Source organism: Anomaloglossus baeobatrachus, chromosome 5, assembly GCF_048569485.1.
Source record: "Anomaloglossus baeobatrachus isolate aAnoBae1 chromosome 5, aAnoBae1.hap1, whole genome shotgun sequence".
In the NCBI taxonomy this organism is placed as follows: domain Eukaryota; kingdom Metazoa; phylum Chordata; class Amphibia; order Anura; family Aromobatidae; genus Anomaloglossus; species Anomaloglossus baeobatrachus.
In genome coordinates this window covers 553388634-553394146 of record NC_134357.1, presented here as the reverse complement: position 1 = coordinate 553394146, position 5513 = coordinate 553388634, and positions in this window count along the sequence as shown.

Below are 5513 nucleotides of genomic sequence, written 5' to 3'. Positions count from 1 at the left end.
CTCTCAAAAGCCGGCGTCCGGGAGATCAGCTGATTGCTCTCAAAAGCCAGCGACCGGCTTATGAGGGAGATCAGCTGATCGCTCTCAAAAGCTGGTCGCCAGCTTTTGAGAGCGATCAGCTGATCTCCCGGCGGCCGGCTAATGAGAGCGATCAGCTGATCTCCCGGCGGCCGGCTAATGAGAGTGATCAGCTGATCGTTCTCTTTTTCTCGTTTTACAACAGAATGCGCTTTCTCATGACAATGAATTCCATTTCTTGTCACTCGTTGTACAACGCATCAGTCACAAGCGTCAAGCAACACAGGTGACTGATGCAAAACAACGGAAATGTGAACATAGCCTATGATGGAGAGGGGCAGCCTGGGGGAAATATGATGGATAGCGGCAGCGTAGGGGGAATATGATGGAGAGAGGCAGCCTGGCGGGAGAGAATATGATGAAGAGGGGCAGCCTGGGGGGAATATGATGGAGAGGGGCAGCTTGTGGGGGAATATGATGGATAGGGGCAGCCTGTGGGGGAAATATGATGGAGAGGGACAGCCTGGGGGTAATATAATGGAGAGGGGCAGCCTGTGGCAGAGTATGATGGAGAGGGACAGCCTGGGGGTAATATAATGGAGAGGGGCAGCCTGGGGGGTAATATAATGGGGAGGGGCAGCGTGGGGGGGGGGGGAATATGATGGAGAGGGGCAGCCTATGGGGGAATATGATGGATAGGGGCAGCCTGTGGGGAAATATGATGGAGAGGGGTAGCCTGTGGGGGAATATGATGGAGAGGGGTAGCCTGTGGGGGAATATGATGGAGAGGGACAGTCTGGGGGGAATGTAATGGAGAGGGACAGCCTGGGGGGAATATAATGGAGAGGGGCAGCCTGGGGATAATATAATGGAGAGGGGCAGCAGGAGGGGAATATGATGGAGAGGGGCAGCCTGTGGGGGAATATGATGGAGAGGTTCAGTTTGTGGAGGGGATCTTTTGTGAAGGAAGCACTGCAATTTTTTTTCAGGAGTGCAGAATAGGAGACATTTATGGGGCAGTATAATGATACTTTTATTTTTAAGAGCGCCATGTTGGGAAGTGTTGCGGAAGGTGGAGAAGAGGGAAATCTGGACACTTGAGCACTGTGCGCGACATCTCATCATGGTGTCTTTATTTCATGGAGACACAAGGCACGGGAACAACTCTGATTTGAGATTACATCACCTATAAGGTACCTGCATGTAAATCATTTTGATACTGCCTGAATCTCATCAGTACTGTGGTTCCTCTATGCTCCGCAATCTGATGATGCCTGATAACTCACAGCATCTCCTTATCATTTTTCAGGACAACCTGGGAGTTGGTTTGTACAATGCAATTGTACATGGGGCTAAGGTTGGCTATTTATTCATGTACTGATGGTAATTTTGACTCTGCATTCATGTGCTGATGGTGGTTCTGGTGCTACATTTATGTGCTGACGGTGGTTTTGGCTTTGCATTCATGTGCTAACGGTGGTTACGGCGTTGCATTCACGTGCTGACCTTGGTTCTAGCTTTGTATTCATGTGCTGAAGGTGGTTCTGGCTGTGCATTCATGTGCTGAGCTTGGTTCTGATGCTGCATTCATGTGCTAATGGTTCTTGCACTGCATTTATGTACTGATGGTGATTATTGAGATGCATTCATGTACTGACGCAGATTCTGGTGTTGCATTTATGTACAGATGGTGGTTCTGGTGCTGCACTTCTGTAATGACAGTGGATCTGATCTTGTACACATTTAACAATCCAAAACAAGCTTCATGGCTTCAAGTTAAAATCTAAAAAAAATCTTCAAAACTGTTTTGAGATTGAGGAGAATTTGGCGAGATTCTTATCCAAAAACAGTGTAAATTAGCTTATGTTCATATTGATTTTTTGAGCTGAAACTGAGAATAATCTCACCAAATCCTCATTAAATCCTTACAAACTTTATTCCAGGGATGCATTAATGTACTCATGGTGGTTCTAGTGATATATTCATGTAAGTGCCCCTAACATGATACTAACTGCTCACATCCTCTTGATGTCTGATGCTTCGTTTTTGTTATAAAAATTATAAACTGCTGTTGTGTCTGCTGTCTATAATTGATTGGTTTCAGCGCCGTCATTGTGACGTGACATCAGCGTTGCAGACAATAGCAGGCCTGGGAGAGACAATAAAGCAGTTTGTTTTCAAACAAACAATCCAGGGAATGGGTTTCCAAAACCGGAAAACCACTTTCAGGGCATTTTTTTCTGCTTTTTGACCATCTTTTTTTTTTCCGTGTTTTCTCATTGTTTTTGTCATTTTTTACTGCGCTTCTAAGAAAAAGCAATGGTAAAACTCAACAAAAAAGACGTCCGGGCATCTTCCGAGCCTTCCTATTGACCTGCATAGTAAAGTACAGAGCGTCTTCCGAGTGGTAAACACCAGAAGATTGGAGCAGTCACTGCTTTTAATCACTGGGTGGTTTTAGAAACCTGAACTGGTTAAAAGATGCTGAAAATCCTGAACCTGTGCACAGCGAGTAGATGCATATGGTCATTCCAGTATTTTTCATAGTGGTGTCCATGGTGGGATCTGCCCCCAAAAAATGGCATTGCACCTTCCCTAAGTGATATGTGTTCAAAATTATCACTAGTGAAAACTACAGCTTCCTTCCATTCCCCCTTTCCAAAAAAAGCAAAGTTATGGGTCTCAGAAATTGGTGGGAAAAAAATCTGATTTTGTATCCCTGCCCATCAGCAATATGAAGAAGCCACAGCACTATAGAGGGCAGCATCCTCTTCATTATCTATGAGCTCTGTAGGGAAAATAGCAGCAAATAAAGCAATAAATAGGACTGTAAGCTGGTCACAGCTGTGACTACGTTATATGGTTGTGTTACACAATCTACACGTGCACAAAGATGTCACACATTCACCACGCGACAAGTGGGCCTGTGTACCCCCAAATGCCAGGGCTGAATGTGAGTCCCAGTCCGGCCCTGCCTCCATCTATACACTACCTGTGATACATCACATATTCCTCATAGTCAGTCTCTCCTTCATACAGGTAACTACCTGGGTCAGATCCTGCCTTCTTCTATATACCCTCTGACTATATTCTGCTCTCCAGTCCTTGGTATTGAATTGCTACTCGAGCTATGATATATCTTTAACCCCTCCTCATCCTTCTAGACTCTATTATACCTTCCCTTTTCCCCTTTTAATACTTACTGTTTTTTTTCCCCTATATCTATAATATGGCACAGCTATAACCACCTTTGAATAAAAGGATTCCTGAGCACCCAAGCGTGCCTGTGGCACATATGGATATGTAATGATCCCTTCACAATAAAGTATACTAGAAGCCTGCCTTTATACAGGTGACCTAATAAATAACTGTCCTCCTCTTACATCTCCCACTATGTTTCCCTCCAGTGTTCCATTCATTCTATTTCCACATACAGGTCTTGTGCCTTATCTGACGGTACGTGGTGTCCCCACATTCAATTCCCAGTCACCATATTGCGGGTACCATAGGAACATCGTACCCACTGTGCCCTCCTGACAAGAGGTACTTTCTACATGTTTTAGGACTCATATCCACATATTAACAGTGAATATACCATATAATATAACCCTATGTGACTCCTTTGTTTTCAGAGTGACCCATTACCCACAATATAATCTCATTGATACTCCTGTATATACCATCATTTATTCCAATATAAGGTATGACATCTCCAATTACCTCGCTTTCCCCTATCCTCTTCCCCGATTCATTCTCATCTCTTATCCCTTTACACTTCAAATATATCTGACCCCTCTCTCGTCCTCTACTCCTTCAACGCCTGCTACTCTCCAGGTGAAGAATTTCCACACATGACCTTCACACTTACTCTTTCCTAGGCTATCACTACCGTTATTGATGCCACAACTGACTCCGGGCACACGGTCAATATAAGATCATCCTTATCCATAAGTCACAATACCCATCCCACTTAGTGTAAATACATATAACATTACTTGCCCTCTCTCTGAAAAGGTCTCTCTAATCTTTGACATGATCTCTCTATTGTGACTGATACCCCTGACACTGTATCATGGTCTCCCCATTGATTCTCTGTATCCCCATATGTACTTATTCATGTATGTAATTTTGTATCTACATATACCTTTTTCCTGTATTGATTGATGTCTCTTTGTTTTTATTTTGTATCTTCACCATTGTAAATATGCAGCTTGTCCGACCTGAGGAAGGTCAACCGGTGAAACGTCGGCGGACTTATTGGCGGACTTTTGTATAGCACTATTTTTCACCTTTTCACGAGCAAAATAAAGAGAAAAACATTTTTTCAATTTACTATGTCTCTTTGGTCTTTACGGGAAATTAGTAGTGTGCCGGAGTTACCCCACTCTATTTACTGTCTGCTGTACCATGGCTAGTTTATAGTAAAATGGAGGGGACCCCACGTAATTTTTTTTTAAATCTAAAGATTTTTAAAAATATAAGCGTGAGATCCCCTCTATTTTTCATAACCAGCCAAGGTACAGCAGAGAGCTGAGGATTGCAGCCTGCTGCTGTTCCTGTGCTGGACAGGAAAGTTGGGGGTACCTCATGTCATTTTTTTTAATTAAAAAATTAAAATGGTGTAAAACAGCTGGTCAAGCTATCTGTTCTATTTATCTTTCTATATCTATACTTTTTCAGGCTATACACATTAAAAACCCAAAACATTCATCTCAGTATCTTACTTTTTTTTTACCGGTAGCACACGGACGACCATACCGGTACGTGTGGCTTGCACCTGTTTAAACACTGACATCTTAAAGGGGCCTTATGGATACCCATCTACTGTATGTACTATTGTTTTGAGTTGCTGCAAATTATGATGTTATCCTCAGCGGAAGTATTGTTACTAAAATTCTAATTTTACTGTATGCACTGGGGGCCATGTTGGATTTGCTGTGTGTGTAACGACAGTTCCACACTCCTTTATTGTAGTCCCTGTGCATAGAGAATAGTGGTCGCTATCCGACCCTATGTGTTGCGTTACAGTGGGTGTGTGCTCTGATCTGGACGCGCCCCCTGGGCTATCCATATCACAGCAAAGGGAAGATTTCAGTGCCATTTTTGTGGAGATTCAATCCATGCTCTTTGCGCCACTTTACACCTGTCAACCGCCGGGATGTAAGTCCGGGATGCCTCCCCTCCCCCCGTTACCGATCACACAACCCTCCCTCCCTCTGTTCTCACCAGCCCCCACCCCCTGCCATTACCGTATGTTATTAAATCACGTCCCTCCGCTGTCCCCAGCCCCGTTTTGGCGGCCTCCGGTGTGTGCGTCCTCCCTCTGCCGTTACCGTCTGTAATGAAACCCCCTCCCTCCCCCAGCTGTCCTCAGCCCCGTCCATGTTCGTGTGTGTGTCAACCCTTCCGCTTGCTACCCTGTGTGTACTGGTGATACTGTCTGCATGGTTGTTTATCTAATCTTCCCCTGTGTGATACTGTGTGCTGAGCCGTGT